We start from the raw sequence: 26,373 nt of genomic DNA, 5'->3' as shown, positions 1-26,373 counted from the left end.
AACATAAAAGGTCTTTTCTAATTCTAAAACAAAGCCACTACTTAAAGTTAAATAACATGTTCCTATAGCTTACACATGCGAGCCCATCTTGTTTCCTGATAAGATGTTTTGCTCACTTCCCACTGGCTTCCTTAGGTTTTGCAAACCCTGCAAGGAATTCGAAATGTGAATTGTTGATCCAGAATCAATCCACCATGTGTTAATATTAACATTAACGATATTAGATTCATAACAAACAAGCGAGATTTGATTACCTTTGTCCGCAAGCCATTTCTGAAATTTGGCACATTCCTTCTTCATGTGTCCCTTCTTTTTACAGAAGAAACACTTGGAATCCTTCTTGATATCGGCTTGGGGAGGTACTTTACCTTTCCCTTTCTGATTGGCTTGAGATTTGCCCTTTCCATGCGTTGCTAGCATTGCATTCTCTCCTAGTTCCATCACTAGTCTCTCTATCTCTTGAACACACATGGTCATGAGTTCATTAAGTGACCATTTATCCTTATGTGTGTTGTATGAGATTTTTAAAGGTCCGTATTGGTGCAGAAGGGTGTTCAGGATGTAGTGCACTAGGAAGGACTCTGATATATCAATCTCGAGTTTCTTCAATTCATCCACAGTATCCCTCATCTGCATGATGTTCTCGCGCACACCTTTCACACTGGTGAGCCTTAGGGATGAGAACTTCATGATTAGGGTGCTTGCTAGTGCCTTGTCTGAAGTGACGAATTGATCATCAATGGCCTTCAACAAGTCTCAGACCTTTTCATGCTGATCAACGGAACCATGAATACCAGCTAAAATTTTAGTCTTAATGAACATCATGCTTAGACGATTGGATCGCTCCCATCATTCATAAAGCGTGATGTCCGCTGTAGTGCTGGTATTAGTGAGTGCCAGTGGTTCATCTTTTCTAATAACATAGTCTATGCTCATCCACCCCAAATGAAGGAGAACCCTCTCCTTCCAAACCTTATAGTTGTCTCCCTTAAGTTCGGGATATCACAACGAATTTCAGAGAAATTTGCAGGTTGTTCAACTGCATCAAAATTAAAATATCACATGCTTATGTTAAAATTTGAGGCTTAAATAAAATTTCATGTTTTACCAATGTAAATCATGCTCAAAATTGAATCTAATGACATAAAAATTGCCTGTGGGCTAAATTCTCAATTCAAACAGATTCGATTATTCATAATTCTGAACTTTATGATAAAACTATTAATTCATAACTCCTATGGGTAAGTTGTGAAATTTTATCCTAATTAATTATATAAATATAATAAAATTCCTGTGGGATAAAATTTATTATATTTAGTATAATTAATTACAATTTAATGTCTAGATAATCTTTATGTGATCTAACCAATCATAATATATAATTTTATTTAATTAAAGATGTTGTGGCTATTCTCTAATTAATTAAAATTATATGGATCACTAGACATTATTTCTTACATAAATTGCATAAACAAAACTTAACCAGAGAAAAAATAATGTTTCCTGAAAGGAGTAAGTCAAAATGACATTTTAAATAAACTCCATATAATTGTTTCTTGTAAAAACTGCTATAAATGACGGTAATAATTCCTCACAAAATAAAATTAAAATTAAAGTTAAAGCAGTCAGTGTTACCATAAATGACTGCAAATCGATTGTTCAGTTTATAAACAAAACCTGGAGATAGATTGAAGCAGCATTGATCTACTTTGTACTTGCATAGAAAATGCAGTTCGAAGGCTAGCTGGCTGGACTTCAGGCTCCGTCGTTAAGTTTATAAAACAAACAAACATAGACAAGCAAACAAGCTATTTGCTCACAGGATAAATAAAGTTAAAATTAAAATTAAATTAAAGCACTGCTTTACGCAAATTAAATATGAGCACAGTTATAAATTTATACACATCAAGGCAGAGATAAATTAAGGCTGTGATACCAAATGTAAACCTAAACAGCGATTCTTTAATATGCTGAATTCAATACTTAAAAGAATCTAAAAAAATAAATCTCTAGACAGAGCATTAATATAAATGAAGCTGCTACCTCGAATAAATGGTTATGCATATTAATGTAATCCTCTCATTAACTAAATGATAGCTATGAACATCCATTCTTTATATGCGCCATTAAAATTACTTACTGTAAAGAGTTATAAACACTGGATGCCCAAGAATGCTTACCTCCAGCCATTGATGCTACTCCAGACTCTGATGTATTTTGTACACAACTGCCTGTAATCTGAGCAAACGCCTCCAATATAAAATCCTTGTCTGCTTAAAAATAAATCCCTTCTACTGTTCAAATATGGAAAATTGAAATCTAGTAGTTTGGTAAAGACTCGAACAAGAAGAGCACTGGTAAAGTAAGGAAGAAACCAGAGGCGCTAGAAATGAAGGTTTCGTGTTCTACTAAAAACTGTATAAAGTTTTACGTTTTACTAAAAACTGTATAAAGCAGAAGCGGCTGTATAAAGCATGCTTTGGAGTTTTCAATTTGTCAAATAAGACGTGAACATTAGCAGATTCTGCCGAAATAAAGACAGCTTCAAAATGAAACTAAAGAGATAAAGAATCAATCATAGAGTCGGTCACACATGAAACAAATAACATAAAACGCTAGCGGACACTGAAAACAAACTGCAAGCAAGTTGCCTTGTTTTATCCACGCCTAAATAAAATCGTAACACAATCTTCATGCAAGCACAAAGAAAGGAATATAGAAAATCTGAAGGCACTTCCAGGCTCTGCTCTCTCATTTGATGGTGTAAAAAACTGAAGGGGATTGAGATGCTAGCTTGGGGACCAAACAGATAAATATATAGCCAAGCTTCCATCAAGCTTTTGATGGCTATGTGTTAGGTGCTCCACAGATCAAGGTAGAGAACTCCAGATGGAGTAATGGACCACTTCATAAGCTCCCAACAAGAAAATTAATTAACTGTAGTTGATTTCCTTAATTAAGGAAATTACTGAAGTTGGTTTCCAGAAATTAAAGAAAGACTGTAGTTTACTTCCATAATTATAGGCAGCAGTTGATAAAAGTTAATAAAACTTAACATCTTCATCATCAATTTATATCTTCTTTAAATCTTCAAAATATCTATAATCTAAATATTTTAATTTATTTTTTATAATATACACATCTTCATCATCAATTTATATCTTCTTTAAATCTTCAAAATATCTATAATCTAAATATTTTAATTTATTTTTTATAATATACACTTTATTATAGTATTATAAACTTTAATATATTCATATTCCCTTAAAATCTTTAAAACACATTAGTACTTTTAAGATAATTTAAGAGTGAATGCTAACATAGTAGAATAAAATTTACTTGAGAATCAATTCCTTAAGAGGAGAAGAAGAAGCCCTGCGCCAATTTATATCTTCTTTTACATCTTCAAACCTTTTATATTAATTATTTTCTTCCTCATCAATTTATATTTTCTTTAAATCTTCAAAAGGTCTATAATCTAAGTATTTTAATTTATTTTCTATAATATATTCACATCATTATAGTATAAACTTTAATATATCCATATCCCCTTAAAATCTTTAAAACACAGTGTAATTTAAGTGTTGCTACTAATATGGTAGAATAAAATTTTCTTTAGGATCAATTCCTTTAAAATGTTAGTGGTATATTTTGGGTTTTACTTAAACTTCTTTTATTAAATAAAAGAATATTTTAGAAAAGGAGAAAAAAAGTAAGTTGAGCTATAATTTAAAATGAAAGTTATATTTTTTCTAATTATCAATAAACTTTTTAAAGTAATATATTTTTTCTAAATAATTATAAATTATTTATTATATTTATAAAAAAAAATAAAAAATCAATTAGATTTATTTTAGGTCCTTGGTAAAGAAGAGTTAACTTTAACTAGTGCCATGAATTGATAAATTATAAGGTAATAACTTCAAAGTTATAATTCTGAAACTTGTACAATCCTCCTATAAAATTTAGAATATATAGATAATTACCTTAATTATAAATTAACAATTTATTATCAATGTTTACCAAACTATACTATTTATAAGTTCTAACTCCTAAAACATATTTTACATTAATTCAAAACAATATAAAACTAATCTAAAAACATTTAGAAAACAAAAAAAATAAAAAACTAGATTTAATACCCAAGTTTCATAAAGTATATTAAAAATCCCCATCAAATTGATAATAATAAAAATGAAAAATGAATATAAACTTCCATACATTTATATAATAACCATAAATAGATCTTATTATAAATATCTAAACCCTATAACCAAGTTCTAAACCATATGTAAAAAAGACTTAATCATATTAATAATAATAAATTTGAAGTATAAACCTAAACAATCAAAATGATAATAATAAAATAATCCTTAATCATATTGACACTAATAAAATTGAAATTTAAACCTGAACATCAAATTAATAATAACACAATTGAAAAATAAACATAAATATCCATATAAAATTTAAAAAATTAATATAATTAATGCAAATTACATCCTCGCAGCTAAACTGCGACCAGAATCATCTAGGTAAAAACTCAGATCAGAGCTGAGTGGTGAACATAAGCATCCATGTAGAAACTCAGACCATAATGAATGACTCGTTGCTATATTAAAAATTCATATTAACTGTAGTAAAGGACGGATCACAATTAACAACAGGTTTATTTCAGAGAGTGAGGCAGTCATACAGTACTATAAACTGCACCACACAATATTGAACCCATAAAAAGCTCAATTTATTATTACAAACACAATAAAGATTTGGCCTAGCTGAAATGGTTCATGGCCAAACAAGAAAAACAAACCACATTGCCCCGCAGAGGAATGCATAGCCATTCATTCAGCTTGCGTGAACCCCAACACCTGCAGTGGACAAGAATACTCAAAACCCTAATAAAATGAATAAAAACTGAACTTCCAACCTCATAAACAATAACCCATCCGAGAAAGCGCCTGTATATATAATTTTTAGAAACAGATTTTTCTTGAAAGACTTTGAAAATGAGATAGTGTATTTGAATTTATGAAATATTTCAAAATGCAGAAAATGAAAATTTTTAAAATTGTATGATGTATTGCAAATTTCTGGAATATTTCAAAATCTACACTTACTCATATCAATCTTTTCTCCACTATTTAAAACTATATTTATTAGAATTAGCTTTTCCAGAATCGACAGATTTACGAATGGGATATATTATGTGTTAGGGTTTAATAGATATGTATCCAGAAAAGGATTTACACTGTTTTCTCGGTAAGAGCCATCCTCGCCTATATGGAGTAACGTAAAACCATGGCCATGACCAAGACCAAGCCCAAGTCCAGGATGTGACTTAATTATTAATGTTAATAATATTTATCGGCTCTCGCTTTCAGTTTTAAAACCCCGTTTTCACCCATCTGATAACACGTTATGTTACTTTGATTTACGATTTACGATTCTAGTGACGGTGATAATTCTTTCCAGAAATATATACATTTCTAGAATCTGCAATTGAAATAAACTCATCTCATATAATACACATTAAAAAAATTACAGTATAAAAAGGAGATTTTAAGCTCGAATGCTTACCATGGCTAGAAGTAGCTGGAAGGTGCAGGAGGTTGAGGTCGAGGTGGGGTGGTGGAGGTAGAGCTGGAGCTGGGAGCGGGAGCTGGAGTGGTGTAGGTGGAGGTGGAGCTGGGAGGTGGAATGGGGGAGGTGGAGGTGGAGCTGGCAGTCGGAGTGGGGGAGGTGGAGCTGGAGCTGGGAGGTGGAGTGGGGGAGGCGGAGGTGGAGCTGGGAGTCGGAGTGGTGGGGGTGGAGGTGGAGCTGGGAGTCGGAGCTGGAGCTGGAGTGGTGTAGGTGGAGGTGGGAGGTGGAGCTGGAGTGGTGTAGGTTGAGCTGGGAGGTGGAGCTGGAGTGGTGTAGGTGGAGGTGGGAGGTGGAGCTGGAGTGGTGTAGGTTGAGCTGGGAGGTGGAGGTGGAGTGGTGAAGGTGGAGCTGGGAGGTGGAGGGGCAAGAGGGTCTTGTGAAGGACTGGCCTCAGACTGTGGAATGGGCAGAAGAACGGTAATGATCACCGCGAACAGTGCAAGAAGAAAAGCTCTGTTGTATGCCATTTGAATTCCTGAAATATATACGCCTTCAAACTCCTCAACCTCAAATCTTGAAGTCTGTCAACAAAACCAAAAGCAAAACCAACTAAACCAGCAGAAGCGTTGAGACTTTGATGTGAGAAGAAAAGGGTAGCGAGAAGAATTTATAGGCAGAGACGAGATGAAGGGTCAACGAATACTCGCGCTAAACTACGAAAACGTCATGCAACGTTCATTATAGGCTGCCCACTACTAACGTTGATCTCAACGGCATCATAATTATTATTTTAGGAAAACATAAAATGATGGTGAAATTTGCTGGTTGTATTCATCCGGAATTGCCGAGAGTATAAGGAATAGTGCTGATAACGTCCACGACTTCGTGCTTAAGAAAAAGGCATAGCTGTTATATTAATCTGTTTAGTCTGTCCTTTTGCAAGTTTAGTGTTTGATTTTTATATAAATTAGTAAAGTAGCAAGAGAACAAACAAAAATCATGCTTGGTCACTAAAGACAACTTGCATGAAGCATGGTGGGACTGATTCCATTGTGATAGTGTTTTTTTGGTTAAATGGATATTAATGGTTAACCATTTTTGTAATCACTAAAAAGTATAATATGATTTCGTACATTATTTATCGGCAGTGGTGCTCCATGAGTATGAGATAGAGATGGGACATTGGAACAAAATGAATTATGATAGGATGCATTCACAACGAGCATTCTATGTAAAATATGATCATTTACAATTATTACTCTATGTGAAAGAGGTGTGAAAGAGTTTTGGAAATAACTTAAGTTGTTTTGTTTTGTTTTGTTTTTTTAAGATAAAGTTTTGGAAATAATTTATAATTTTTTTTCGGAATATGGGTTGTTATTTTGTATAAATTTAGTGTGATTTATAATAATTTCCTAAACATTTTTTTATGAGATTTGGAAAGTTTTATGATGAATCATAATAGAGTTATTACCTCTATAATTTTAATATGTTTTTATAATGATTTAGTAAATTTGTTTGAGTTTTGAATTTTTTTATATTTTTTTATATATGGTTTTTACATGAGCTTTGAGGAAATGATCATTTTCTTACGTTTAATATGTTTTTTTTTTAATAATTTAATAATATTATTTAACAATAATAATTTAATAAGTTAAAAAAGAAATTCTTAATTAAAAAAAAATTTATATCAAGCTCTATAATAAGGAGAATTTTATTATCAATAGGAAAATATTTAATGTTTACATTTTGACATGTCTTATATTTTAAGACATGCAATTCAAAGTTGCTTATTATTAATTTTAATATATCTAAAATGTATTTATGGAAATTGTCATAAATACATCTTACAGCTAGAGGTGCATTCTACAGCCCTGTATTAAGCCAGGTTTCTAATTCCTTCCATTCTTTAAGTTTATGTGTCTTTTTAAAATACAAATAAAATATTTTCTTGTAACATCTCCATTCACCTCAATGTAAAAAAGTTTTACATTTAATTTGATTCACAACTACTCCAATAATGTTATGATCTACTTGTGTAGGTTCATCCTTTCTTTAGAAGGTATATCTATTTCCTAACTACATAATATGAATATGGTGCTTCCGACTTATATTTGGTTTCTATCTACATATGGTTCAATGATGTATCCTTTATCGTTTGGAATGGATATATGATGTGAGATTGTATAATGGATAGCAATATTAATACTTTATTATCTTATAAATTGCTATGAGACTTTGTTTCATTAACTCTTCTATATGACAAATTGGTGCTAGAAGGAGGGCCACATGACAAGATGAGCTCGCAATTTAGTCTTATATGTGTAAATGGCTCTGTCCCGAATCTCGCTCCTGGGGTGCTTATCTAACTTATCCATTTTTCAATGTTCAATCTCCGATAAGCATCTCTATCACTTGTTTCAATTAAATTTTGATGGTGAGGATGGAACATCCATAACCGAGCACATTTTTTATTTCCTTAAGTTTTGTGAATCTTATGAGATCGACGATGAAGAGTTTGCTTGTGTGCTCTTCTCCCTCACCCTTGAAGGTTACATCAAGTGATGGTGCCACACATTTCCATTAGCTTCCATCCATTTGTTCGAGCAACTCATCAGTGAGCTCCAACAAGCTTTTCACAGGTATGATTCTCAAGATGTGTTAATAAGGATAAATGAGCTAAGAATGAAAATTGAAGAACCTCTAGAGGATTTTTCTATTAGATTTTTCCATATTTGTTTTGAATTTGCTAAAAGAGATGTCGACTGGGTGTATTTGAGTGAAAATTTTCAACGGTTGGTTTTTGTTTCTGTGTAACATCTTCAATTCAAAACAAATTCTGATTGTTATGAGTATCATGATAATTTACATGTTACGGAGTGTCTATATTTTATGCCTAATCTTGTTTTTCCTATCTCTCTGAATCAGGAACAACCTGAAGTCTCTAAGGGGGGAATTTATTCTTCTGGTATTTCTCATCCTCCTCCTTCTTTGTTACCTAATGAAGTTTTGGTCACAAATAGTTTAGATGATGAAGAGTGCTTTTAGGGAGATGAATCAAATTGTCTTACTTCCCAAGCTCTCGTATATCCTTTTGAATTTGAATCTGAAAATTATGTCGGTGCAACATCTCTCACAGTTGATGAAACCCAACTTGAGCCCGTTAAACATATGCCTAGGTCTATTATTGGATTTCATTCACTCGTCGATAATGACTCGGGTATTGTCTCATATACAGTTGATTGTCCTATCAAATCCACGGGCCATATCCTGCATGCAAATCCATTTCTCCCTCTACATGACACTAATGTGCAGGATGTAAGTCCTGGTCTGAATAGTGCCCCTTCATATGACCCTTTTCATCAATTATACCCAAATTTATTTCATGGGTCTACTACATCGACAGTTTCTGCAAATACTTCAAAATTTTATCCTTTTAGTGTTGGGTGCATTCATGTTCATCAAGTTTATTTTACACAAACATGTTATTAGAATAATGAATCTCTTACTGTTGATCTCTTCCATCCATTGTATTTAACATGTGAAGAAGAAAACCTTACATCTCGACCAAGTCAAAATGATTCTCTCATTTCTTCCTCTTCACTTTTAATCCAAGAAGAGACTTATGTGTGACATACCCAACCTGATCAAACCGGTGGCCTCAGTGATTGTCATTATATTGAAAAAATATTCACTCACACCTCAGGTGATTATAATTCGTACCCATTTGTTGATCCCACAAAGCCACAGAAGTTTGATGTTTCACCTTCGAAGGTTTGGACACTCATCAGGAAGTTGAGGCACTTCAGTGTCCGTTGATGGTTATGTCAGATTCTCACGTTCTTGATGAAACCCCTGAACCAAGTCAAATTAGGGTTTCCACACATCACTCCCCTCTCAGCATCATCTTTCCAGATGCGAGCTCATCTCAGAAATCCTTTGATTCGGGTGAGGATTCCCTGAACACACTTTTCCACCCCCTGTCAGCTGATATGCATCAACCTCTATACTCTAGTTGGTTTGTTGAATGGAGTACACTCACCACTGTTCCAATTAATTTTTACTGGTTCCCAACTAGTACAGTTTGTGAACATATACAAGCAAATGATGTCTTACAATCCTCTACATATGAAGGTATGAATTGCCTAACCTCTCATTTGCCTTAGACTCTTCCAGCTGATTCATTTCATTCTTGGGAATCTAAAGAATCTGATCTGTTGAACTACCAATCTAATAGTATTCAGACAGCTGATCAAATAAACAATATTTTCACTGAAGGTTGTCCTGTCACAACTAATGATGACCATATGCATTCACTTGTCAATCTTGCAAAACTATCAATATTTTATGACTTGTCATTTGAAGGTTCAAAGGTTTGTCAGAATGGTGAGGCACATCAGCTTCCGTTGATGGTTATGCCAAGTCCTCACGCCCTTGACAAAATCCATGGACAACTTCAAACTAGGGTTCCCAGGATTAGGGTTTTCCCACTTGAATCCTCTAGTATCTCAGTTATATCAGGAAAAAAAATCCTCTTTTGAAAGTTATCAAGTTGATCATGCTTGATATCATGATTGGGTTGTTGATTGGCTTGAAGGATCTTATCTAATGGATTTCTCTGTTAGCAGGTAGCATCTTTCCTCACTTACATTAGATTCATAGTTAACCATGAATGGACGCATGTCATGGCTGGATGATTATAGATTTCAATTTTGTGATTATGCTTGCTAGGATTGGACTGCAGTTTGGCTCGAATGGTCTTTTTTGGCATGTTTTCTTATAATTAGACATGCATTCTTGTTGTTGTGCATGTTTTAGAGGTGGCCATTTTGGTTTTTTAACAATTATTTTTACAGATTATAATCGTTGCCATCTTTTTTTTGCACGTTCGGAATTGTTGTGGTGGCTACATTGGAATTTTGATTTCACATGACCCGACCTCCTCTCTAGTTAAATTATGGTATAAGGTTTAGACTAGTTAGGTTTTAGGTTTTGCTTATTAATTTATTGATTAAGGTTTTCTCCTTAGTATTTGCTTTATGGTTTAAATTTGTTATGTTTTTTCCTTACTCTAGGTAGTTTAGTTTTCTTCATTTTGATTTTCCACTAGCTTGCACTCAGATTCTTGCATTGCTCGTTGCTGCATAGCATGCATAACATATTTGCATGGTTATTTTATCTACAATGAGATGATATCTTCCACACATTTACATAACACAAGATTTCATTACATCATAAGACCTACCTATTGCATTACATCATGCATTTGTCTTATGGCATAACACACACTAGCCATTGACCTAATCATGCATTTTCCCCTATGTTGCACGCAATCTCATGAGACTTCATGAACCTGGAGCCTTTCATCCTTTGATGCTATGACTAGTTTTCTCTCACTTGTTTTCATGTGATCAAACCTTGAAGTGATTGCTTTGACCTCTTCGAACATGTTGAAACCTTAGAAGAGCTTCCATGGTCACCTTGCCCTAACATTAAAATCCTAGCCCTAATGATTGTGTGTAGTTGTGATGGTTACTCTAATAGGTAGCTTCTCTTAGAACCAATCATCAAAATTACATCCTGGATATCTCTCCTATGAGTCTAATGTATTAACAAGGAAAATAAGAACAGATTTCTCATGAGGAACCTTAATCAATTTGAGTGACGTGTACCCATAACCTAAACCTTGTGCTCAGCATCTTCTTCAATGTTTCCATGACTTTTTTTCATTGTTCACTTGTTAACTAGACATGAGATGTGGAAGCTTAGCATGAAGGCACACCTAAATAAGAAAATGTTTTAGTTTCTATCAAACAAGGAAGAACCTCTCTTGCTCGTAAAATAATTCGAGATCCCTCATCTGCCCTAGTGCAATGAATGCCCAGTAATAAGTGAAAATGCACACATGAAAGAAAAATAAATTAAATAAAGGATAAATTGTGACACCCTCCTCCCTCATCCACCCAAGTAACTATGCAAATCGGGGTGACCATTGGACGAGAGGCTACGATGATAAAATTTGACCTCATATGTGACCTTAAGGAAGTGGAATTGATGAAATATCACACATAGTCATCCAACATCATCAATAGAACCCTCAGGAGATAAGTCAACCACTCATACAATCTGTCCCTAGGCCCAATTGCTTTTCTGAACCTCTGAGGCCATATTCACTCTCATGCTATGGGAAAGGGAGCAACCAGAGACCTAACGTCACTCTCATATGCCTGCATGCCAGCAACTGTGAAGCAAACTTGTCAATTCTGTTGGAGAGACCTCAGGATTTAAGCCACTTTTTCAGGCCCAAACACCAGGCCACTGCCCAGAATAGAATGAAAGCTTGAAATCAGTAAAGGTATAGGGAAATGATGAAGCAAATGAAATAAACTTAGCAAGACCTTAACTAGGCCCCTACTAGCCATGACAAGGATTTCATCAAACATATTACCAACATGTAACCTACAGGTGTAAATAACATAATCAAGTGTAGGGAACTTATATATATCCGAGAATCTCTATAAACCATTGTTGCCTCATGTCATTTTCTGCATACTCATCTATTATGTCATATACACATTATCCATTCAAATTCAAGTAAAAACATGCTAAGAGCCATACATAAATATTGTCATAAAATGTGCATATAACCAGCATAATAGGAAAAAAAAATACAATAAACATATCAACCATCAAAACCCATATATACACTAGTACATTTACACATGAAAATCAGCTGAGTAAATTTCCCATTAATCAATGCAATGAACCAATCGGAGATGGGACTACCACGTTCAACTTGACCATAGATTAGTTGAGCCAAGTCTCTCCTCGGCCAATTACCCAAATGCCTTATTCAAAGCATGAATGTGGTACTTACAGAACACATAAAAAACACCAATCAATGTAGATCCCACCATAGTTCTCTGCATACACGTGAGGAATTTGAGTGCCTCCTAGTCTCTCAGGCTTTACCGTGCATCCACAGTCTGGTCCAAGGATCACTAGGCCCTACACCGAGACATACTCTACAAGCTTTACTGTGCATTCCATCCTGGAATAACTAGGCCCAATGGAGAGAAAATATACATATTGGCTTCACCGTATATCCCTCCATTCACTGGCAAGGATTCCTAGGCCCTCCAAGGCTCACAATCAGGATTTAATGCAACCCACAATCCAGTTCAGGGGTTACTAGGCCAGTGGCTTCATGCATCCTCAGTTTGATTCAACGACCACTACACCATGTGTTTGTTAATTCGGAGATCCACCCAACCCAACTTTGAATCCAATCCTGTCATCCCACATAAACCGAATGAGAGAACCCATCTCATCAAACTCTTAGAAAATGGAAATGCTATTCTAAGAATACTATCACACCTGGAAAAACCCATGCCATGATAGAAAATAAACACATGCATGCCAAATCCAACAAGGGAAATACACATGTAAGTTGATACCTGCAATGAAACCTGATGTAGCTGTTTGATCCTACCTTTCCCTGCTTAATCTTTGCTTCCTCTTGCCTTCTTTGCCTTTCTTGCTCTAATGATAAAGTGCTCCAAAAAACTCAAGTGTCCAAGGGTATGAGAGAGAGAGAGAGAATAATGAGAGAGGTCTAAAAATAATTTGACAAAAGGTCAACAACTGATCCTCAAAAGCCTTTTTATGAATGAGGCCTCTATTTTCTTCATTTTCCAATATTTTCCTTCATTTTCCTCTTCTCATGCAACCTATGATCTTTCACCTACTTTTTCTCCTAATTTGCTTTATTTTCATAAATAATTATGCCAAAAATGCCATTTTTCCTCTCCAAACCCTTAGCCATTTCCTTTGCCAATTTTCTTATCCATAAAGAACCAAATGAACACCCCTTAGGATGTGTTTCCCAACATTGAGCTTGGAATAAGTGTCCCATCAACTGTGGTTATTGTTTTTAACTTTTATTACATGAAATTTTCACTAAGACTGTTACAGAACCCTCCCTCTTAGGGGACATCTTCCTCGGTGTTCAATCGCTCATATTTCTCAACAAACTGTTGAAAGAAGACATACTTCTCATGGAGATTTATAACACATCTCGTTGTAGTATTTACAATGAATGATTTGTTCAAGAGAAAAACATCATGACAAAATGACAACATACCACATAGTGGAGCTTTATAATACAACTCATTACAATATTTACAATGATAATCCTTCTGACTACCAATTAATATAACACTATAACATCATGATAACATAACCACATGATAGTATAATAACATGACACCCATACCTCATAGTGGAGCTTTATAACACAACTCATTACAATATTTACATCCTTACACATGGGTACATATAGCAACATCACCATAAATATAGTTACCAAAACATATGCCAAATTATATACCAAAACATATATCAAACATATACTAGTTGTCATATCTATGCACATATCAAAACATCATATAGCATATATCAAACCATGATAAATATTATACCAAACCAAAATAAGCAAATACCAAACCACCATAATAAAATACCAAACCACCATAAGCAAATACCAAATTACCATGTCAAGCTTCTTTGCCTCAATGGGAAAACACGGAAGGATACATGACCCACATCTGATCCGCAATCTCCCATGTAGCTTCATTGGGCCCAAAGTGCTTCCATTGCACTTTAACTTGCTTGATTTCTTAGTTCTGGAGCATGAGCACCTTTTTCTACAATATACACTGAGGCACCCACTAGAATTCTCCATTTGGTTCCACCTATAATATAGACCATTCAATCACATGATCAACATCCTTAACATACTTCTTAAGCAAATATACATGGAAAACATCATCGACATTCACTGTCTGAGGTAGTGCAAGTCGATAGGCTATTGGCCCAATCCTCTCAATGATACTGAAGGGTCCAACAAACCGTGGTGCTAGCTTGGCACATGAGCCAACCCACAAGGAGATCTTCTTCAGTTTAATGCACAAGTACACATGTTCCCCAACATGGAACACCTTGAACAACATGCTGATGTTTGCATAACTATTCTTCCTATCATGTGCTCCCTTGATATTCTTCTTGATCACCTGCATGTCTTGTTCCATGTCTGCCAACATATCTCATCCAATCAATACCCTGCAAACTGGATCACTTTAATTGATGGGAGTGTTACAACTTCGCCCTTACAATGCCTAAAAGAAAATCATCCTCAAGGAATCCTGATAATTATTTTTGTATGTGAACTCTACCAAAGGGATATACTCTTCCCATTTCCACTGCTGATGAATCACGTACATCCTCAACATGTCCTCCAATATTCTTTTGACCCTCTCTATCTATCCATCTATGTGCAGATGATAATTTGTGCTGAAGGAAAAATTTGTGCCCAAACTTGCAAATAACTCCCAAAACTTGGAAGTGAACTTGCAATACCTATCTAACACAATCCTCTTCGGAACACCAGGTAGCCTAACCACATATTTGATAAACACCCATGCCACATCTCTAGCTGAGAATGTAGACTTCACATAAATGAAGTGTGCAACCTTTGTTAACTTTTCCACAATGACCATGATTGAATCATTCTTCTTCACTGTGTTCGTTGACCCTATGATGAAGTCCATGGAAATTACTTCCTATTTCCATTAGGGAATCACAGTCGGCTGTAGCAATCCACCTAGATGTTTACACTCTGCTTTCACTCACCGCAAATCAAAACATCTAGCCACAAACTCTGTTAAATCCCTCTTCAAATTCCTCCAATAGTAATATCTCTTCACTTCTATAAGTTTCTTCTCATAACCCAGGTAACTTGAATATGGTTTCACATGAATGTCCCTCAATATCACCTTCGTGAGTTCACTACTATCTAGTACATATACCCTATCTAAGATATATGTAGTATAATTTAGAATTTTAAAAGCTAAATGAACTGTTGAAAGGAAGCTTAAGGTTTCACTTGTTAATTAGGTGCTTGATACATATTAAAGCTGATGCAGAGAAGCATTCTTAGAGAAGAATCCTATGTACTGCAAGGCTTGGATCTGACGATATAGTTCACTTTTCACAAGTATATGTAGAAATTGATGACCCCCACCTGCTAGTCTTCAGACCAAATCTGCTCCTTCTTAATGAAGGTCCACTGTAATCATGAGCATGTTTTGGTTGAAGATGCATGCTTCTAGTTCCACTTCCATGAGCTAATTTCTCAAAAATATCATTTTAACTAACTATTGTGAACGTGCTCTTAAATGGCAAGAAAATAGTGTTAAATGTTTAACATAAATACCAACTTAAAATTGATAATTTTTATGGCATTGACAAATCGAGTTCCCTCAATGGTTGATGGGACCCCATCATTTTGATCTTTCTTAATCAATATCCTGTGCACTCTCTCTAATTGAAAATGTTGTTATTGCCTTGCATCTTTAAACTTTATTCTTGGAATTAATTGTTAGGTTCTGAATCTGCACAATTACCTACAAATATCTTTACCCATGTGAAAGCTTCTTTGCTTGATTGATTTTAATCAACATGTGCATTTTCACACAAATGCTTTCTTCTTTCCTAGCTTGCTTTTAACCAACATGTGCATTAACACAAAACTCCTTGATTTTGGGATAATTGATCAAAAATATTTTTTACCTATTTACTATTATAAAATCAAGAGTGCAAAAACATGACAATATCGACAATTTAAAATAATCAATATTGAATAACAACTTTCCAACGACATCAAGACTAAACCAGTGCCTGTAGTAAACCCCAGAGTCCAAGACTAAGCAAAAACTCAATCTTTTCAATCAGCCTGAATTTTCCATTCCTGTCATAACATCCAAAGGGAGAAACAAAAAGCAATCTACACCCCCAAACTCCCCAACCCAAAAATAAGCCTACAACATAGAAGATTATCCCTTCTACTCACCCTCAAAATCTATGACATGGACAAGTATCATTAACATTACAATAACCAATTAACTACTAGGCCTTCTCCATCTTTCCAATCACATGACAATTTCTAGCTTGAGAATGCTGGATATGATTTCTTTATGAGGAATGACCACACCTCCATTACTATACACCTCATCAGAAACATGGAAATCCTCCCCTGATATGGTCATGTTTCCAACATGAGCCCATTGACCAACAGTATAGTGCCAACCAATGCTACTTCTAGACACACAAGTGTGTTTCTTTATGCACACTCCATGCATAATGGTGCACCATGATAGTCTCACTCCTCCCTCAATCACACAGCCTGGGCCAATGGCCACATCTGGCCCAATCAAGCAACCCTCACCAATCTATGCAGTGTTGTCAACAATCACATTTCCAACAATGTTAACCCTAGTTGCTAATTTATCCGAGGTGTTTCTTCGAAGAGAATCTAAGTAGAGCCTTAGACCAGAAATATAGTCTCTGGGTTGCCCAATATCTATCTAGAAACCAGGTAAAACCATAGCATAGAGTTGTTTCTCCTCAAAAAAAATTTGGAACGCTTCTTTTTCAATGGATGTGGGTCTCAGCTCATTTGGGTCCAAAACACTTGGGTTTAAAAGGTAGATTCCCATATTGATCTTGTTACCAGCAAAGACTCTAGGGTTCATAAGGTAGATTCCCACATTAATCTTGTTACCAACAAAGACCCTAGGCTTCTCAAAAAATGTCTCTACCTTTCTAGTTTCTTTGTCAAGAATAACAACACCATATTTGAGGGTTCATCAACCTAATTCAAGAGATCAATTCTTTACTGTTTACCTTACCAACCATAAAAAAAAATTGAAAAAAGAGAGAATTTACATACTGAAATTATGAAAAGAAATTCCCTTGCAATTTAGCTTTTACAAAGACATTCCCTGCAAAAGAAACAAACCAAGGTAAATGATTACAAGTGACAAGGGTCTTGAGGAGTTAGGATAACAAACTTTACGTTGGTCATAGTGATGGATGCTTCTCCTCCATATTTTGTATGGAATCAACCATTTCCTTTAATGTCTATTCACTAATTTCATCATCCTTGAGAACAAAATGGCTCCCCCAATCCATCTATTAAGTTTTCCTTTGCAAGGGCTAAATGCCTAGCAATGCCCATGGGATATGTTTCCTGCAAATAGATAATCTTAATCCCAAGTTTCATTTCAAACGCATTCAATAAGCTCAACATAACTTCATCAACAATAATAACCTTCACTGCTTCAATCTGCTCACAAATTGAAATCCAATTTGTTTATCTTTCATACAAGAAACAAACAACATCTTTCATCACTGCTACTATTACAACTTTATTAGCTTTACTTGATGCAAAATCATTGGCTTATTCACAAAGTCAACCATAGGCTTAGGGATACTGAGTGTCAAAGGGCGCAACGTGGTTCCAAAACCACCGATCAATATGAGGGCCTTCATGTTTCTTATTACTTCTCATAGTTGTTCTGACCATTTCCCTCCTTTTCTAATCAACCATAGATGAAGATGACGAGAACGGGTCCCATAACTCCCATGTCGTATCCTGAGTAGTTGGTGGTGGTTCGTTGGAATGTGTTGGGTGCTAAGTTTCCAGTATCATCATGACTAAAACAGTGCTTGTATGAAACCACAGAGTGAAAAGCCAAGAAAAAACTCAGGATTTTCAGTCAACCTCAATTTTCCATTCCTCCCCTAAACTCCAAAGAGAGAAACAAAAAACAATTTGAATCCCCAAACTCCCTAACCCAAAAATAAGCCTACAACATAAACGATTATCCATTTTACTCGCCCCCAAAATCCATGACATGAACAAGTATCATTAAACCTATTTCTTCAAATGCGGCTAATAGATATGAAGTCAAATCAGTTCGTACTTGTGAGTATTCTTAGAGTCCTTTGTATTATGGAATCTGTTGATTTAGGAAAGAAGGTCCATGCTCATGTGATCAAAGCTAAGCCTAAGGAAGATGTATTCACTAAGAGTGCTTTGGTTGATACATATGCTAATTATGGTTGTCTAAAAGAGGCATGCTATGTGTTTGATAAGATTCCAAAATGGTATTTAGTTTGATGCAACACCATGATCGTAGGAAACTCAAAATGTGAGTATCTTTTCATTACTAATTTGACTTCCAAACTAATTCACCTTTTTCCACACCATTAATCACCTGGTTTCCGGACCACCTCGGGCCATCGTCCGCATCGTATCTTCCCCCCTTGAACGTAAACAATATTGTACGAAAACTCACCCCCTGTATATATTTATTTTAATGTTAGAGACGGTTAGGGATAAGCAATTTTTCCGTTGTGAAATTCGAAAGGAGGTTTTCCGCTTGTGATCCCTCTCACTTCAAGATAAATACATTAATTATGCAAGAAAAAATCAATATCTAAATTTTTCTCTAGTTAATTTTCTTTTTTTTAATCAATTTTTTTTTTCTTTAAAAATATATGTTTTTAAATTTTCAAAATATCTATAATTTGAATATTTTAATTCAATTTTCCTAATTATTTTAATTTCAATCTACGAGCAATGCTTTAATAAATGTACAATATTATAATATTAACTTCGACATATCAAAATCTTTAAAACATTTTACTAGTTTGTTGAATTTAAGTTTTTGTAGTCTATATCAAGCTTATTAAGAATTTTTTTTTGGGTAAATCACGTTCGAATGTATTTGTTGACGCGTTTCGAACCAACAACCACGCTTTTTGGTTCGAAACGCGTTGACAAATGCATTCCAATGTGATTTATGCCGAAAAATCTTCCTAAAAAAACTTACTAGTTTACATGTGAGTGTTTTAATATATTTACATGCGAGTGTTTTAATATATTTAAATATAATCTTAAACTAACTGGATTTTTATTAATATTTAAATATAATCTAGTTTAGCATGAAGAACGAATTCCTTTGAAATATTAGTTGTATATTTTGTTTTATTTTTATTTAAAATTGTTTTATGGATAAAATAATTATTTTTATTTTTATTTTTAACTTATTGATAAATTAAAGTAAAAGATATTAAGCAAAGTCTTTTGGTAGAAATCACATAAGAGAAATTTTTGGCCTAGGCTTCAAACCAACGAGTGTGGTAAAAAATTTGTTTTTTATTAATTATCATTATTTTTTCTAAGTACTATAATTTTTTTAATAATTATAATTAGTCTTCTATATTTATTTTACATTCCAATATAAGGCTGATGTATGTTTTTTTTCTCTGTTCAACTTCAAATTGACATATGCCTTTTGAAAAATAAAAATAAAATGTTTTTTAAATAAAAAATAATATAAATTATAATTAAAACGATGTAAAAATATGTTTGGTTAGTCTTGATTAAAATCATTATAAAATATCAATAATTATATTCTCATTGTGTTTGCTTCATTGTTGTTGATATTATATCTCATTGGGAAGGAGATGTAAAAAGATTTCACTCTCAATTTTTTTTTGCCATAATAAAAGATTTCAGTGTCCAAAGAGAAAAAATAATGAAGGCAAAAAAGATAAATTACTTCCTATTAAGAATAATAAGAAGATGTGTAGTTCATTAAATTTTTAATATAAAAGTAATATGGGAAACTATTAACAATAATAATAAAAAATTCAATGTGGGTCATAAATAAAGTATTTCAATATCTAGCATTAAATAACATTGATGTATATTTAAAAGTATATTTATAAAAAAAATATTTTAATGTGTATAATGTGGTTTATAAATAAATATTTCAATGTTCCTATTAAGTAAAATATTGTAATGCCAACTATGTATATTCTATAGATGCATAGTTTAAGTAATGGAGGAAATTGACATTTTGTGAACATTTTTCCCAAAATTAGGTAGAAATTTTTATGAATCAAAAGATTAAATTGTTTAATTTTCCTCATGGGTTTTTCATAGTCTTGAAACCATTTATGCATTCAAAAGCGCATTCTAAACAACAATAAATCACAATCTTCCTATAAATTATATGGGCACAAGAATCATTCGTCTACTAATTAATTTTTTGCATATATATATATATATATATATATATATATATATATATATATATATGCACATGGACAAGTATCATTAACATTACAATAACCAATTAACTACTAGGCCTTCTCCATCTTTCCAATCACATGACAATTTCTAGCTTGAGAATGCTGGTTATGATTTCTTTATGAGGAATGACCACACCTCCATTACTATACACCTCATCAGAAACATGGAAATCCTCCCCTGATATGGTCATGTTTCCAACATGAGCCCATTGACCAACAGTATAGTGCCAACCAATGCTACTTCTAGACACAGAAGTGTGTTTCTTTATGCACACTCCATGCATAATGACGCACCATGATAGTCTCACTCCTCCCTCAATCACACTGCCTGGGCCAATGGCCACATCTGGCCCAATCAAGCAACCCTCACCAATCTATTCAGTGTTGTCAACAATCACATTTCCAAAATTTTTAACCTTTGCTGCTAATTTATCCAAGGTGTTTCTTCGAAGAGAATCTAAGTACAGCCTTAGACCATAAATATAGTTTCTAGGTTTCCCAATATCTATCTAGAAACCAGGTAAAACCATAGCATAGAGTTGTTTCTCCTCTAAAATTTTTTGGAACGCTTCTTTTTCAATGGATGTGGGTCTCAGCTCATTTGGGTCCAAAACACTTGGGTTTAGAAGCTAGATTCCCATATTGATCTTGTTACCAGCAAAGACTCTAGGGTTCATAAGGTAGATTCCCACATTAATCTTGTTACCAACAAAGACCCTAGGCTTCTCAAAAAATGTCTCTACCTTTCCAGTTTCTTTGTCAAGAATAACAACACCATATTTGAGGGTTCATCAACCTAATTCAAGAGATCAATTCTTTACTGTTTACCTTACCAACCATAAAAAAAATTGAAAAAAGAGAGAATTTACATACTGAAATTATGAAAAGAAATTCCCTTGCAATTTGGCTTTTACAAAGACATTCCCTGCAAAAGAAACAAACCATGGTAAATGATTACAAGTGACAAGGGTCTTGAGGAGTTAGGACAACAAACTTTACGTTGGTCATAGTGATGGATGCTTCTCCTCCATATTTTGTATGGAATCAACCATTTCCTTTAATGTCTATTCACTAATTTCATCATGCTTGAGAACAAAATGGCTCCCCCAATCCATCTATTAATTTTTCCTTTGCAAGGGCTAAATGCCTAGCAATGCCCATGGGATATGTTTCCTGCAAATAGATAATCTTAATCCCAAGTTTCATTTCAAACGCATTCAATAAGCTCAACATAACTTCATCAACAATAATAACCTTCACTGCTTCAATCTGCTCACAAATTGAAATCCAATTTGTTTATCTTTCATACAAGAAACAAACAACCTCTTTCATCACTGCTACTATTACAACTTTATTAGCTTTACTTGATGCAAAATCATTGGCTTATTCACAAAGTCAACCATAGGCTTAGGGATACTGAGTGTCAAAGGGCGCAACGTGGTTCCAAAACCACCGATCAATATGAGGGCCTTCATGGTTTCTTATTACTTCTCATAGTTGTTCTGGCCATTTCCATCCTTTTCTAATCAAACATAGATGAAGATGACGAGAACGGGTCCCATAACTCCCATGTCGTAGCCTGAGTAGTTGGTGGTGGTTCGTTGGAATGTGTTGGGTGCTAGGTTTCCAATATCATCATGACTAAAACAGTGCTTGTATGAAACCACAGAGTGAAAAGCCAAGAAAAAACTCAGGATTTTCAGTCAACCTCAATTTTCCATTCCTCCCCTAAACTCCAAAGAGAGAAACAAAAAACAATTTGAATCCCCAAACTCCCTAACCCAAAAATAAGCCTACAACATAAACGATTATCCCTTTTACTCGCCCCCAAAATCCATGACATGAACAAGTATCATTAAACCTATTTCTTCAAATGCGGCTAATAGATATGAAGTCAAATCAGTTCGTACTTGTGAGTATTCTTAGAGTCCTTTGTATTATGGAATCTGTTGATTTAGGAAAGAAGGTCCATGCTCATGTGATCAAAGCTATGCCTAAGGAAGATGTATTCACTAAGAGTGCTTTGGTTGATACATATGCTAATTATGGTTGTCTAAAAGAGGCATGCTATGTGTTTGATAAGATGCCAAAATGGTATTTAGTTTGATGCAACACCATGATCGTAGGTCTTGGAGAGGTAAATCCCCTCTACGGATAGAGGCGTTCCCTACTAGCCCAGAATGGGTCTAGCAACAATCAATCAATGCTACTATGCAAGCTCCTAATTGCAATTAAAAGGTAGGCAAAGAACACCTACTTGGATTCCAGCGCTTTCGTTTGATGAAGAGATGCCGCTCCCGCTCCTTTGCTCTGGCCGGTCACAATCCTCCACTATCCTCGTGGATGGACACCTGCACACACAAAGAGAAATACAAACACAAGCGTGAAATCTAATAAAAGCAATTATACATCAGTCAGAAAGGATGTAATTCACATTAACCATTACATAGACAAATGAGAATGGAACCATAACAGTAGTCATCTATTATTAATCAATAATTAGAGAAAGATACAACCAATGTTCTGACGCTGTGTCCTTCTCGAGAGGGTCCAGCCAGCAAGTCTCATAAGCATTCACCCTTTGAGGTAGATCTCCCAAGACAAACAACTCTCTCTCACACAAGGCAACAAGACTTCACAACCTTCCTTTAGCTCTCTAGCAATCCACACTTATCACACCAACTACCTACTAGCAGCAGCACTACACACACTATGAATTCCTTATTGTCAAAAACTAGCTGCTCATGGTAATGGTGGAGGCTTATATAGGAGAAGGAGTCTCCATGAAGGGTGGAAGGATAAGCTTATCCCCAAGAAAGGTGGCCCATATGACGAACAAACATGCCATAGAAGGGAGGGCGACATTCACAAGGCCAACAACCAGGTTTGGAGTCATCTGGAAGGTTGGCTGTTAGAACAAATTCGCCCAAACAGGATCAGCGCGGGTGAATAACTGGACTGGCGCGTTGACGTCGCACCTTAATAACTGAGAAGGCCATGTCAGCGTGACTCAATACAAAGGCAAGATGCGCTGGCTCATGAAATGCGACCAGCGCGGAAAACCTGTGTGCTTCCGCGTTGGCAGCGCATCGGTTGCACTATGAGCCGTCGGTCAGCACGATTATTTTAATAACAGACGCACTGATGCAGTAAACTTTGGAAAAGAGGGTCATTTGGCAAATTCAGAGAGCATGAGCATGATGAGTTTGATTTCATGACACAGTAGGGACACAGACAGGGAGACAGTGACAAATTACTGTGTAACAGATGCCCCCTAAAGCATGAAGTCCGAGAGAGTGGGAGGGGTGAAATGCTTTACAAAACTGTTGAACCGGAACACCACCAGGAAGGACCTGCACGTATGTACAACTGATATCTGGATTACATGTAGTCTAGGCATGGGCACAGCCATCCAAAAGACATATGAAGGAGGTCTGTGGTATGGACGCAGCCACCCAGCTGAAGAGACCATGATGATAAAAGGTATCATCGCAGCCATCCTAAAAGACTCAGGTATGGTCGCAGCCATCCATCAATGAGTCATGTAATAACAATCCACAAAATCGCAGCCTGGTCCACAACAGACTAGAACCAGGGTCTTGCGCTCCATCCCAATCCGAACGAAGTACAAGTTCAAGCATGTGAATACATGAGCTGAAGTCGAACATGCATGAACATCGTCTGATTACCAGCCAATGATGAAAACTGTTAACAGACGCGAGAGGGGCCACCAATAATGACGATGGTCCTCAAGGTACTATAGGTACAATCCACGGCATGCGAATCAATGAGCTGGCATCGAACACCCGCGGAATCATTCGATCGGAGGCCAATGATGAAAACCTCGCGTCGAACACGAAGAACCTGCCATTGAGGCATGCAGGCTCTAAGGCACCTGGAAGGGGTCTCTAAGTCACCGTCCTGGATAATGAGCTGAGGTCGACAGGAGGTAACCTTGATCGAAGGTGGCAATAATGTTTCCCACATCATCGACACGAGACAAAGGAAGATTAGTGTGGTGAATCAGAAGTTTGTGAGGCGTCAGGGATAGATTGTAACTCTGCAGAGGTCAACTTCTCTTGAACATATCGACGGCACGACAGTGGACTTGGCAGTATTTGACATCAAATGAGCAGAGGTCATGGTGACAAGACAATGAGCAGATGAGAGGTCAAAATTGGATAACCCAAACCCACGGAGGCCAGTGAAAAACAAGATGAGATGGTCCCACCCAGACACGAGAGCAGAGGAGTGCCATGCTCAAGAGCGACATACTGCCAACACGACTATGATTACAGTTCCATTTTCCCCACCATTTCTGGCAGGTACCCCGATTATTTTTAGATGACAAGCTTGACGGGGATATCATATGCTTGAGAAAGTGTCATTTCGACGGCACCCGATGTCATGTAAGCTTTAACGAGCCTGACAAAGGAAGAACTCGGCGTCTTTTCCTGTTTAGAGAGTCTGAAAAGACAGCAGAAAAGAAAACTCCAGGGGGGTCCTTTTTCGTAAAGTTGTGTCTCTCGAGCCCGAAAAAGTATAAAACAATACTCGAAAGAACCGCCCGACCAAAATGATCGAGGAGTACTTTTCGTAAATAGTGACTTTGACCCGAAAAAGTAAAAAAGCGGTCGTTTTAGAGCCAATAACGAGTGCGAAACGACAAACACCCGACGATCTTTTTAAGTTAAACGGTCGGAAAAAGAGCGTTAAAACGACCGCCTCTCGTTCCTTTTAACGAGCTGAAAGGGAGCTCGGCTATCTTTTCTTGTTTTATGTCGGAAGAGAGCTTAAAGACGACATTTTTTGGGACCAAGTGTATTCAGAACCATTATGACTCCGCCGTTTCCGAGAACCTGCACAATAAAACTACCCGCGTAAATCTGTTCGACATGTTTAAAAAACATAGTAAAACATGCATAAAGGCATAATAAAGCGACAAAAGCGTTAAATCCATGGTAAAAGCATGACAAAAACCCACATTCGTAAAAACTATAGTTAATTAAGAAATTTTTACTATAAATAGAAGGGTAAAAGTCATTTTTTACCATTGTTACCATATTGAGCCTTGGAGAACGTTGTGAAGTTGTGAAGTTGACGAAGCGAATTCCTCCCCGTGCGGACACCATTCATCTGGCAGCTTGTTCCAGGTAGGTTCCTCTTGCCCTGCGCTCCATTTTGAGTCCTTTTTTGAGCTTTTTGATGGTGGGATTTGGCCATTTGGGCAAATTTTTTAAGCGTTGGTGCGCTCTCGGTCAGCACGGATTATCCGCTCGGGTCCGCGCTGATCGATTTAAAATTACACACACCACCTCCCTGGTCAGCGCGGAAAACGTGTGTGCTTCCGCGCTGGCCCAGGGAAAAAACAAAGGGCTGCCATGGTCAGCGCGACTGTTTTAAAAACAGTCGCGCTGACGCTGTAAAAAATTATTTTTTAGTTTTTGGACGTAAAAAATTCACTGGAAAGCATCCTAATGTTTTTTGGTGCTCATGCAGGACGTAATGGCGTTTGTGTGGCAAGAGAGGGCCCATGATGTTGAAGATATAGCTGCTTTTGCCAATGTGGATTGCCGAAATGCAATGCGGGCGTGTGGATTCATGAAATTCTTCCTTACTCCACGCCTAAGGGCACAACCTGATCTGCTTGAGTTCCTGATCAGGGCTTGGAACCCAGTTGACGGAAAATTCACCATCCGTGGCCGTGACATTGAGTTTGACCACATGGATATTTATTTTTTGACTGGGCTGTCACACCGTGGCGCGATGCCCATCCTGGAGGGGAAA

General features: G+C 35.8%; 2 pseudogenes; both read right to left on the bottom strand.

The window, feature by feature from the left end:
• Positions 1-16,571: 16,571 nt before the first annotated feature.
• On the bottom strand, positions 16,572-17,973 carry LOC149164719 (mannose-1-phosphate guanylyltransferase 1-like; annotated as a pseudogene).
• A 2,687-nt stretch (positions 17,974-20,660) lies between these two features.
• Positions 20,661-22,061, bottom strand: LOC149164718 (mannose-1-phosphate guanylyltransferase 1-like; annotated as a pseudogene).
• Between the last annotated feature and the right edge of the window lie 4,312 nt (positions 22,062-26,373).

The sequence above is a fragment of the Pinus tabuliformis genome, chromosome 5_1 (genome assembly GCF_031772625.1).
Source record: "Pinus tabuliformis cultivar Carrire ecotype Pingquan chromosome 5_1, CPIR1, whole genome shotgun sequence".
In the NCBI taxonomy this organism is placed as follows: domain Eukaryota; kingdom Viridiplantae; phylum Streptophyta; class Pinopsida; order Pinales; family Pinaceae; genus Pinus; species Pinus tabuliformis.
This window is presented reverse-complemented; position numbering and strand designations above follow the sequence as displayed.